We start from the raw sequence: 13,719 nt of genomic DNA, 5'->3' as shown, positions 1-13,719 counted from the left end.
GATACCACCAGAGTATATATATACTGATGGTATCAATGAAGAAAAACTCACTTTTCAGTGAAAAACTATTAAATTACTTCTTGATACTATTAGAGTACATATATATACTCTAGTGGTATCAAATAGTGATTCAATGAAAAAACTACTAATTTACTCCTTCATACCATTAAGATATATATATATATATATATATACACCCTAATGGTATCAAGTATTGAATTCAAAATGTATTATAATTGTTGTTTATATTTTTCTCTTATTAAACGATATCAAAAAGATATTATACCTGAATTTCAAATATTATGGAGGGTTCATCCTTGTAAAGTCCCTCACTCTTGATGCCACCGTACCCACATTTGGGTTCACGGGGACTACCACCTCTCTGTTGGCTTGGGCCATCACGGCTTGAGCCAACACTTGAAAAGCTGACCTAAACTCCGCATTTGTCACATTGTCAGTCAAAGGATCAATCAGAGCTTGAGGAGGAGCTTGGGGAGGAACTTCTTGACCCACATTGTCTCCCTCATTCCGTCTAGCATTAGCCCTTCTAGTAGTCATATCTTGTTGACCATCGGGTAAGGATTAGGAGAAAGACTCATAGAGTTAAACTCCATGGCACAACTTAGAGAAATGAAGAAGTGAAGTTTCCTAAACATCTAGTAGCCTCTCATTCATAAATGTGGCGCGCTTCACACTTATGCAAGACTCTACTTGACGGGGCTTGAGACATCCTAGAACCATTCTAAACCTTGTGCTCTAATTACAAAGTTTGTCACGACCCAGGGTACCCCATAGATGTAACAAGACGTATAATACCCCAAGAGGCCTCATACAAGCCACTTAGCATATCATAACATAAAGTAATAGAAAATGGTGCGGAAATTTAAAACATTTTCAATACAATCGAAGTCTTTCATAAACAAGCGAAAGTCTAATAAAATTGTCTCAAACCATCTAATCAACATGAATAATCTTGGGACGCATCCCATACAATAGTACAAATATGAAAAGAAAGACATAAAGGAAAATGGGTGGTCAAATCCTCGAATGCTATGATGACTCACCAAATCTTCACTCCTTGATCAACTATGAACCTAGCCACGAGTGTGAGAATCAAAGTCGCCGGACCCTACATTTTGATAAGAAATGTAGGCAAGAGTATGTGTTAGTACAAACATGTAATAAATATGATAGCTAGCATAAACAACATAAAAATAATAGTTAGTCAATATAAACCATAAGCATAATCAATGCATATAAATCATCATACTAATAGAAGAGAAATACTTCTCAAGCAACCTCATTATCCTTAATTAGTCAAGACTTGGGTCATACACCTCTAGTCAAGCTTACCTCCTGGATGGCATCTCAAGTAACAATCCAAGCTATTCATTCTTCATAACATAGTTCACATTATTCATACTTACTTTTAAAGACTTGGGGATTCACCTCTTTGCTTAACTTATAAAGGCTAATGGGTATTCACCTCTTGCCTTGCTTACTTTAGGATTATGGGTACTTGCCTCCACAACCACATCATATGACACGAGTACTCGCCTCTATGTCCATCCATCATAGTAGGAACACAGGGAATCACCTCTTGTTCAATTCTAAGAAGTATGGGAAATCACCTCATATCCTTCTCATATGGAGGTCAAGGGTAGTCGCCTCTAGCTTCATCAATTATTTAGCATTTTAGTCTAGATTCATTTTAGGTGAGCAATCCTTTCAACCTAGAATCATTCATGTGAGTAAAACTTTCACATTCATACACTCATGCTTAGCAATTCATTGTGGGAAGTATCCCTTCCACACTACATCATCAACAATCAACAATCAACAATTCTAATCATAAATCATCTATTCTATAAGGATATGTCTAGCCCACAAAATTTCCCTTCATAGCATCAAACCAATTATATCAATTCTAGGTTAGAATCAGGGAATAGGCATGGGTGCATGTAATTTCATCCTAAAAACATGTAATTCTATCAATTCAATCATAAACAATCATAATCCACTCAATTGGATCAACATTCATCATAACCCACAACATTGGAAGAAACCCTAACTAGAATTGGGGATTTAGACTTCACAATTGGGGAATCTTAAGGGACTCTATGGGAGAAAGGATCACATGGATGAAAAACCATTATACTTTAGTCACAAAGTGCACAAAAGCTTGAGGATTGGGAGACTTGAACTTGACCTAGCTTGAATCTATTCCTTCTTCTTCCACCTTTTAGAGATAGAATATTTGAGAGAGAGTTTTGAGATTTCTCTGGGGTTTTGAAATAATGACTTCAATGGGGGAATTTTGGGGTTAAAAATACTTTTATAGGTGGTCTAGACTTGGGTAAAACGACACCACTTCAATCTAATTAGAACCGAAAAAGGCCCACATGCCCCTAAGAAAAACCACGAGTCACGAACCATGGACCCCCGACCGATGGACCATCGATCGACCTACGGTCTGTCCTGGTGGTCCGTCACTAAATACATAGATTTTGGCCATTTTGGGCCTGAAACACGGAGCCCAAACCATGGACCGTGGTCTGACATACAGTCCGTTGGTCAGGCGGTGGTCCTGGTCTGCCAAATTTCCTGAGCTGCCCAACCACGGACCCTACCTACGTCCGTGGTCCCTACCACGGTCCATTGGTGGCCATCATTGGTTGGCACCTACAACTTCCCAAATCTGCAATTTTACCTCTTTTGAATCCGGGGTATTACACTCAGGATCCTTCTTAGTCTCTACTCCAGTTGGTGACCCAGTTATAGCTAGACGGGTATACAGAAATTTCCCTATCATAGTTTTCTAGAAAGTCACCTCAGTAGATCTTGTAGAGTTAGAAATGGTAGATTTCGATATCATTCTAGGCATGGATTGATTTCTGATGTGGTCACTGGTATATTACGAGTCTTTTATTTAGATGTTTATGCATTGTCAGACCCAGTTATAGCTAGACGGGTATACAGAAATTTCCCTATCATAGTTTTCTAGAAAGTCACCTCAGTAGATCTTGTAGAGTTAGAAATGGTAGATTTCGATATCATTCTAGGCATGGATTGATTTCATTCGTGTTATGCCTCAGTCGATTGTAGAACTAGGATCGTTCAGTTTCAGTTTCCAAACGAGCCAGTCTTAGAGTAGAAGGGTAGTAGCTCAGCGCCTATAGGTCATTTCATCCCTTACCTTCAGGCCAGAAAAATGATTTCCAAAGGGTATATCTATCATCTTGTTCGGGTTAAGGATTCAAACTTCGAAACCCCAACTCTTGAGTCAGTCCCAGTAGTAAATAAGTTTCAGAAGTGTTCCCAGAAGACCTTCCCGGAGTTCCTCCTGAAAAGGAAATAGACTTCAGAATAGATCTCCTTCCAAATACCCAGCCCATTTTGATTCCTCCTTACAAAATGGCTCCAGTCGAGCTTAAATAATTGAAAGAGCAATTGAAATACCTTCTAGATAAGGTCTTCATCAGACCTAGTATGTCTCCATTAGGTGCTCCAGTGTTGTTTGTGAAAAAAAAAGTTGGTTATCTAAGAATGTGCATTGACTATCGGCAGTTGAACAAAGTCACAATCAAGAACAAATATCCTATCCCTGGGATGAATGACTTGTTCGACCAACTTCATGGTGCTAGTTGTTTTTCTAAGATAGACCTCAGATATGGCTATCATCAGCTCAGCGTCAGAGATAATGACATTCCGAAAATAGCCTTCAGAACTCGGTATGGTCATTATGAATTTGTAGTTATGTCTTTTGGACTAACAAATGCTCCTGCAACTTTCATGGACTTAATGAATAGGGTGTTCAAACAATAGTTGGACTTGTTCTTCATCATCTTTATTGATGATATCTTTATTTATTCTCGAAGTGAGGAGGAGCATGTGACTCATCTGAGAGTTATCCTGCACACTCTCAAATATCGCCAACTATTCGCTAAGTTCAACAAATATGAATTCTGGCTACAGTTTATCGCTTTCCTTGATCATCTGGTATCCAGCAAAGGGATCTGAGTGGATTCTCAAAAAATTGAGGCAGTACAACACTAGCCCAAACCCGCCTCTTTAACAAATATAAGAAGTTTCTTGGGTTTGGCCAGTTATTACAGGAGATTCGTTGAAGGATTTTCATCCATAGCTTCCCTATTGACCAAGTTGACTCAGAAGGAGGTTAAATTTTACAAGTCAGATGAGTGTGAGAAAAGCTTCTCAGAACTGAAGACTAGGTAGTCTACATTTCTGGTCTTGACTCTACCAGAGGGTTCAAGCGATTATGTGATTTATTGTGATGCATCCATGATTGGCCTAGGTTGTTTGTTAATGCAGCGAGGTAAGTTCATAGCTTATGCTTCTAGGCAACCTAAGGTCCATATTAAGAACTACCCAACTCATGACCTAGAACTTGCAGACGTAGTAGTTGCCCTAAAGATTTGGAGACACTACTTGTATGGTGTGCATGTTTATGTGTTCATAGATCATAAGAGCCTGCAATATGTGTTCACCATGAAAGAGTTGAATCTTCGTCAGAGGAGATGGCTTGAATTCCTCAAAGACTATGATATGCATGTGCTTTACCATCCGGGTAAGGCCAATGTAGTGGTTGATGCTCTCAGCAGACAACATGATTCCATTTGGGTGATAGTGGAAAAAGTTACTAAGTCATCTCACTTCTTGGCTGTCAAGACTACAGATTCGGCGGAGGACTACGCCAAACTCTACATCAATGAGATAGTCAGGTTACATGGGGTCTGTTGTCTATCATCTCACATAGAGGCCCTTATTTTACCTCTCATTTTTGGAAATAGTTTCAGAAATGTATTGGTACTCAGGTAGATCTCAGTATAACATTTCTTCTACAGACGGATAGTTAGGCAGTGCATACCATTCATACCTTAGAGGACATGTTGAGAGCTTGCTTGATCGATTTCAAGGGTAGTTGGGATGATCACCTACCTCTCATAGAGTTTGCCTATAATAATAGCTTACATTCCAGTATTCATATGGCCCCTTATGAGGCATTATATGGGCGTAGATGCAGATCACTGGTAGGTTGGTTCAAAGTAGGTGAAGCGGCCTTGATTGCGCCAAATTCGATTCATGAGGCTATGGAGAAAGTTCAACTCATCCAAGATAGACTAAAGGCAGCTTAGAGTCGTTAGAAGTCTTATGCAGATGTGAAAATAAGGGACTTAGAGTTTGAAATCGATGATTGATTTTTCCTGAAGGTATCACCTATGAAGGGGGTGATGAGATTTGGTAAGAAAGGGAAGCTCAATCCCAGTTATGTAGGTCCTTACAAAATCCAGAGAAGGATTGGTAATTTGTCTTATGAGTTAGAGTTGCCAGTAGAACTAGCAGCGGTTCATCCAGTCTTTCACATTTCCTTGTTGAAGAAGTATGTGGGTGATCCGACATCGATAGTACCATTAGACAGTGTGGCTGTGAAGGATAGTCTCACTTATGAAGAGGTGGCAGTTAAAATTCTTGACCGTCAGGTTCGTAGGTTGAGAAAAAAGAAAGTCGCTTCAGTAAAGGTTTTGTGGAGGAGTCAGTCCGTAGAGGGAGCTACTTGGGAAGCAGAAATGGCCCTGTATCCGCACCTCTTTCCTTCTGATTACGTTTCAGCTTGAGGTAATATTTCCTTTCCATTCTCTCAGTTTACTCTTGAGTAATTCAGTCTCAGTATCTTGTTCCCTCATATATTCTTGCATTTCAACATATTTGCATGTATCCTCACCTGTCTCTCAGTTTACTCTTGAGTAATTCAGTCTCAATATCTTGTTCCCTCAAATATTCTTGCATTTCAACATATTTGCATGCTCTTGGAACTCAGTTCAGTTAGATATCAGTTTCTAGCACTTAGTGGTAGGGATTGCAGCTCCTTCCCTCCATACTCAGCTTGCTTCGACTTCATTCGAGGATGAATGTTCCCAAGGGGGAGATATTGTAACACCTCTGATTCAAGAAGATGGAAAAATGAAGCTTTCCAGGATTTGGTTTCAGAATAAACGGAAGCCTTCGACAGACTTTGTGTCAGACCACGGACCATAGGTGGGGGCCCGTGGTTCAGTCTCAGACTTAGGGAAATTTCAAGATCTAAAGATGAGACCTACGACCATGGTCCACGGCCCGTTGATGGACCCACAGACCATAGGTGGGGTCCGGCATTGGGGTCTAAGACTCAGTGGTCTCTGATCCAACCCACGGTCGACAAGTATGGTCTGTGGTTGGACCTACAGACCGTAGGTCTGACGGTAGGTGAGGGTAAAGAACTATTTAGAGTAAAATGGTTGTTGGGTAACCTTCAAAAAGTCATATCTTTTAATATAAAATGAATTAGGTGTCCTATGAACCATTAAATTAAAGATAATTGAATCCTCTTTCCAACGCCACCAAGTTTGCTAAAATCCAAGCTTGGAGTGAAAAGTTATGCTCGGGCAGTCCATGAACCACGACCCAGTCAACTTGCAGTAGTTCAAATGATGGCCCGTCAGTCCCTCACTTTCTTCTTACTCATGTTTGTACGATAGAGTTCAAATCTATAAAAGTTTCTTCTAACTCATGCTTACGCATGTCTTTTCATATCATGCCTCCATAAAGAGCTATTCGAGGACGTCCTGCTTGGAGGAATGCTAATCCTCAAGGTCAATAAGCTCTTAATGCACCAGGAGTGCAACCACCTCATGAAAATGTCACCAATGCTGAGTTTAGGAATGCTATTAAGATATTGACTCAAATGGTAACAACACAGGTTGGTCGCCATAGAGCTGGCCATCATGATGTGATTGATACGCCTAGAGTCCAAGAATTTCTAAGAATGAATCTCCTGGAATCACTGGGTCAAGGCTCAATGAGGATCCACAAATTTTTGTGGTCCAACTTTAAAAGGTGTTTAAGGTCATGCATGTTGGTGATGTTGAGCGTGTTGAGTTGGCTACATACAAGCTCAAGGGTGTTTCAAGGTTATGGTATGACCAGTGGAAAAAGACTAGAATAGAAGGTGCACCACCCTTAGGTTGGACTATATTTGAGAATGCCTTCATAGGGAACTTCTTTCCTCAAGAGCAAAGGGAAGCCAAGGTAAGAGAGTTTCTTAATCTGAAGCAAGACTCAATGAGTGTGCAAGAGTACAACCTCAATTTCACTCAACTATCCCATTATGCTACGGAAATGGTGGCTGATATGAGAAGCAAAACGAGTTTGTTTATGTCTAGGCTTTCCCGTTTATCTAAAAAGGAAGGGAAGGTAAGCTATATTGATAGGGGAAATGGACATAGCTAGGCTTATGATTCATGTACAACAGGTGGAGGAGGACAAGTTGAAAGACAGGGAAAAGTTCCGCAGTAAGAGGGCTAAGACAACAAATTATGAGTTTGACAAGTAGAAGACCAAGAATGGAAATCGGGCATCCTTCCAACAAAGGTCATATGGACCTGCTCCATCATCAACTAATGCGTTTGCACAAATGAACAAGAATTGTCACAAGAACAAGAACTCCCAGAAATTTTAGAGCTTAGGGTCCTCGGTCGTAGGGAAGTGTGGAACAAGTCTTCACTCGCAACCCACTCTGTGGTATGTGTGGTAAGCTTAATTCGGGGAAATGTCATGTTTGTACTGATAGTTATTACAAGTATAGAAGGGCGGGTCACTTTTCTAGGGAATTCTTGATGTGGAACAGGGTAATGGGGGAAACGCAAGGCCCAATCTTCTTCAGCAGACCTACCAAGTAGGACAACACTAATGGGTGTTGCTTTAGGAGCAGGAAGACGTTCAAACATTCTTTATGCTATGTCCATTCATCAGGATTAGGAGAACTTGCCAGATGTTGTCACGGTTATACTTTAAGCCTTTTCTATTGATGTTGTTGCCTTACTTGATCCAGTTGTGAGTTTGTATTTTGTGACTCCTTATGTAGCCATGAGGTTTGGCATTTCCCCAAAACAACTTCTTGATCCCTTCAGCATTTCCGCACATATTGGTGAGTCTATTCTAGTAGAAAGAGTCTAGCAGAACTATCTTATACCATGTCAGGGTATAGAACCTCTCAACTAAGTGGATCCACTAAGAAAATAGGGATTCATCTAAAAAGTATGATCCTTTACCCATGTTGGCATACATGGTGTATGAGGATTTTGAGTTGTCTGAATTCAACCCCATATCTGTGTTCAATACTACTCTCAGAAATATATAATCATGAATAAAACATACTTATTTCTCTATTTGGAGGTAATTACTCAAAATACCCTCTTAAAAGAGGTAATGCTCTGAAGTATCTCAGAACTCATAAACTCATTTAGAAATCAAAATTTATGTTTGAAATATACTAAAACTTTACTTTGCTTTCTAAAAAAAAATAGTTTAAAACAAATGTTTATTGTGATCTGATCATTATGAATCGGGAAGTCATACTACATTAACATTGATGGCATATCAATATGTCATACTACTTACACATTGATGGCATACTCGACTGTCATACTAATCATGAATCACAATTCTCTTATCAAAGTAGCAAAATGATACATTTGGGACTACTTGGTTCCCTTATACTCTTTCTCAAGAATCCTTTTTGCTTTTCCAAAACTAAGTTTAAAACAATTAAGTTTGTTTAAAAGATTGTCAATAAGAACTCAATGAATACTCAATGACTAGTTCACGCTTAAGAATAGACATAACAATCAACTTAATAAATCTCAATGCACAATATACATCAATTCACTAATTAGGAATAGAAATTCAATAATCAGGAACTCAAGAACTCAGAACCCAACATCAACTCATTTCAAGATTAACACTCAAATCTAAGGATAGAACCCTAGATTACTCAAATCAAAGGAAAGAACACTAGATTACACTTTCTCTGAATTTTGATATAAGTAGGGCGTGAGGACGAACAAGTCCAACACTATGATAGCCTTGCATACCTAGAAAGAATGAAGTTATTGGCGAAATCTACTAAACTCAAAGAACGCTTGAAACCCTATCTTTTCTCCTATTGGAACCTTTTTCTAATTACTTGAAGGGTTAACGAACGTAAAAGAACTGTTTAATACTTTATAAGACATTAATTAGGTGTAAAACTTCATGGTTTAGGCTTGGAATAAGGGTTAAAATGATGTAGTTTAAGTACCAAACACATAGGAGAAAGACCAAAATGACCCCAACTTAAAAATCTGATGAAGTGCCCTTCAAGGAAGGTTTCACAGACCGTTTAAGGCTTCACGGTTCGTGAAACACTTCAAGGGCCGTATAGCCGTCCGTGAACATTCGTCTGAGTGACAGGGTCTTACTAAAATGAGCATAACTTTTTACTCTGAACTCAAAATGAGGCAAACTTGATGGCGTTGGAAAGAAAACTCAAAAACCTTTAATTTGTAAGGTCATGGGCCACCTAATTCATTATGTCTTGAGAGATATGATCATTTGAAGTTGATTCAAAACATAAAAGTTGATAGGTCACTTGTACTGACCCCTAAACGGACCGTACAAGCCACCACAGGCAGTCTAGGGTCCCGTCCAGGTGACCCCCCACCTTGGCAGCCCTGGACGGTTCCCTAAACGGACCGTGGACCCATAAATAGAAGGTTTAGGGTTTTGTAAAGGGTCCATGATCCTTTTTGGGTTCGTGGATTTGCCCATTAGCCCTCTTTAGACTTTCTCAAAGTTCGAGGTGTTACACGAATAATTCAAATTTTAAGAGTAGAGTTTCGAGGTGCTATGAAATGATTTTGGTCTTAACTTAGAATTTTTTGGGGTGTTACATATATATAATAATAATAATAATAATAATAATAATAAAGATCTCTCGTAAAGAGACCATATAACTAAAATAATAATTGTAGTTGGCCTAAAAAATTAATTATTCCGATATTTGATTAGGGGAGGGCATAATTTTGTATATATGAGGTATTCAATATTTGGTTCTAGGTGTGATTTGGATAGTTAGTTGATCTTTTAAACTAAAATTAGATGGATCAAAATAGGTTAAATGTTAAATGAACTAATGTATAACCTTGTCAACAATTTACTTCGAGTGAGATGAATTGAGTCAAAATATGCTAACAATACATCATAACTCAACTCACTCGACTCTAAAATCAATTGTTTTTATTCATTTTCTTATAAGTTGTTTGATTACAAACTTATTACTTTTTCTGTTACGACTCAAACTATCGTGAGTGGAATACGCACTAATGCACCGTGTGGGAGAATCAACTACCAACTCAAACTAAACCCAACACACCATTTATAAAACAAGTTAACCATATAAAGCAAAGAAAAGTAGTTTTCAAACAACCAAGGATTGAGTCCCCATAAATTCAACAAATAGCTAAAACATTTGAGAAAATAAACCCTAAGAACTGCAAGTAGTGGTACCAAAACTCTAATCTAACCAATAGTCAATAATGGGGATGCAACCGCGAAACTAAAAACATAACTTACTGACTAATGTCTTTGAGTATATTATAATTTACTTTATTTTTATTGTATTTAATTTTTTCCTGAAGGAAGCAAATAAAAATAGTGTTGTGGAACACGTCACTTTATTTGTACTATGTATAAAAAATAATGCTATCTTTATAAAAGATTTCGGTTAACTCAATTATGGAGTTGAAGTTTTGATTTTGATTTTTATTTTTGGAGATTAAAATGAGTTAGGACCATTTTACTTAATTCTTATCTTGCCTAATCTATTTTTTCCTATTCATATGGGTGATTGCAATTGATAAATTATAATCCATCCAAATGAAGTTCAGTTCCTTATTTACCACAAGTATAAGTAAGAAAATGTATTAAATAAAATAGGTGTACACTACAACTTGATAATAATAGACATCATATGTTCATTAATTTTCATATGATCTAAACTTCATTGCATTTATTTAACATAAATACAAGAAAGTATACATAAACTTTGTACTACATTATTTAAGGACCAATCATCAATGAAAAAAATAAGTGTCAATTCTACAAACATGAAACCCTTTTTTGCCTTTGTTTCTCATGCTTTCTTCCCTTTTGGGACTGAAAAAATGGTTTAATCTATTCGACCATATGAGAGTTTAACAACAAAAGGTAAAAAAATCTTACAAACTTTTTTGGTGGTTCAAAAAATTTCAAAGTTTCATGATGGTCCACGTAACCCAGGATCTTCACATCGTTTGGTTCCTGGGGCCCTGACCCACGACAAAGTCCAGATCACCCGCCAACAACACCAATAAATCAAACAAAATTATATATACAAACTTAACCTTGTAGCTTTATTTATTTTATAGAAGAAAGTTTTTGTCATTTCTCTTGAACCTAGATTGGAAGCGTACTTATGATTATTAGATACTCATGTCGTTAAAATTGAAAAAAAATAGTATTTTTTTTAATCTAATATGCATATTTAGTCCATGAATGAAATACCAATTGAAAAATGAGTAGTCTTTGTACCAATATTGAAAGTCTATAGTTATACTTACCTTATTCTTTTTTTTCTTGGGGGGGGGGGGGGTCAAGAAAGAAATAATAAATTGCGACAGTAAAATATCTTGGCTACTTACAAAATCATGAATAGAAGAAATTATCATTCGAAGATATCATATCTATAAAAAAAAAAATATTGTGTGTGTGTATAAAATAAGGATCTCTCGTAAAGAGACCGTATAACTAAAAATAATAATTGTAATTGGCCTAAAAATTAATTATTTCGATATTTGTTTAGGGGTGGGAGTAATTTCATATATATGAGGTATTCAATATTTTGTTCTAGGTGTGAATTGGATAGTAAATTGATTGTTTGGACTGAAATTAGTGAGATCAAAATGGGATAAATGTTAATTATTTGATGTATAACCTTGTCAAAAGTTTACCATGAGTGAGATGAATTGGGTCAAAATAGGCTAACAATATATCATAACTCAACTCACCCACCTCTAAACTTAATTGTTTTATATATTTTCTTATAAGTCGTTTAATCACGAACTTGTTACTTTGTTTTGTTACGACTCAGACTATCGTGAGTGGCATCCGCACTAAAGCACCTTGTGGGGGGAATCAACCACCAACTCAAACTAAACCTAATACACCATTTATAAAACAAGTTAACCATATAAAGCAAAGAAAAATAGTTTTCAAAAAACCAAGGATTGAGTCCCCATAAATTCAACAAATAGTTAAAACATTTGGGAAAATAACCCCTAAGAACTACAAGTAGTGGTGCCAACACTCTAATCGAACCAATAGTCAATAATGGGGATGCAACCGCGAAACTAAAAACATAACTTACCGATTAATGTCTTTGAGAATATTATAATTTACATTATTTTTACTGTATTTAATGTTTTCCAGAAGGAAACAAATAAAAATAGTGTTGTGGAACACGTCTCTTTATTTGTACTATGTATAAAAAATAATGCTATTTTTATAAAAGATTTCAGTTAACTCAATTATGGAGTTGAAGTTTTGATTTTGATTTTTATTTTTGGAGATTAAAATGAGTTAGGACCATTTTACTTAATTCTTATCTTGCCTAATCTATTTTCCCCTATTCATATGGGTGATTGCAATTAATTCATTATAGTCCATCCAAATGCAGTTCAGTTCCTTATTTTCCACAAGTATAAGTAAGCAAATATATTAATTAAAACAGCTGTACACTACAACTTGATAATAATAGGCATCATATCTTCATTAATTTTCATATAATCTAAACTTCATTGCATTTAATTAACATAAATAGAAGAAAGTATACACAAATTCTGCACTGCATTATTTAAGGACAAATCATCAATGAAAAATATAAGTGTCAATTCTACAAATATGAAATTCTTTTTTGCCTTTGTTTTTCTTGCTTTCTTCCTTTTTGGGAATGAAAAAATGGTTCAAGCTATTCGACCTTATGAGAGTTTAACAAGAAAAGGTGAAAAAATCTTACAACCTTTTTTGGTGGTTCACAAAATTTCAAAGTTGCATGATGGTCCACGTAACCCAAGATCTTCACATCGTTTGGTTCCTGGGGTCCTTGACCCACGATAGAGTCCAGATCACCTGCCAACAGCACCAATCAAGTCAAACAAAATTATAAATACCAACTTAACCTTGTAGCTTCATTTTTTTATTGAAGAAAGTTTTTGTCATTTCTCTTGAACTGTAACGACTGGGTTCCGTCATTATAGAGAAGCCAATGGGGGAAAATTTGGGGCCTAAAAACTTTTTCGTAGTATTTGGATTTTCCCAACCTAGCAGATTTGGACGAAATCGAAGTCTTTAAGGTTTAGGAAAATTTGGTAACGATCGGGTGGTTTATTTATGATTCTGGTTACATGAGTGGTTAGATAACTAGTTTAGGAATCCGTACGACTTCACGAAATTGAATTCTGGCGAGTAGAACTCTCGGAATCGATCTTAGCGTGAAGAGTATTTTCTGAGCGTCGTGGGTTAGAGGTGTGTTGTGAAATGGAGATTTTGGAATTCTTTAAATAGCTCAGTGTTTTGTGCAAGCCGCCCTGGCGATGTTTTTGTCGCTCTGGAGGGGCCGCTACAACGGGGTGAGGGCCGCTGTGGCGGGTTCGACACGACTTAAAGTCGTAAATAAACCCCTAAACGACTTCATTCTGCACTTTTCGATTTTTAGAGCTAAGGAACGAACCCCAGGCGAATCCTAACAATTTTCCACCATTCTTGAGGCTAAAGGTAAGCTTTTCACTCCCTGAATCCATTTTTCGA

This window comes from Solanum tuberosum, unplaced genomic scaffold (assembly GCF_000226075.1).
Source record: "Solanum tuberosum cultivar DM 1-3 516 R44 unplaced genomic scaffold, SolTub_3.0 scf00521, whole genome shotgun sequence".
NCBI lineage: Eukaryota > Viridiplantae > Streptophyta > Magnoliopsida > Solanales > Solanaceae > Solanum > Solanum tuberosum.
The sequence above is the reverse complement of the archived record's forward strand: the minus strand, read 5'-3'. Positions refer to the sequence as shown.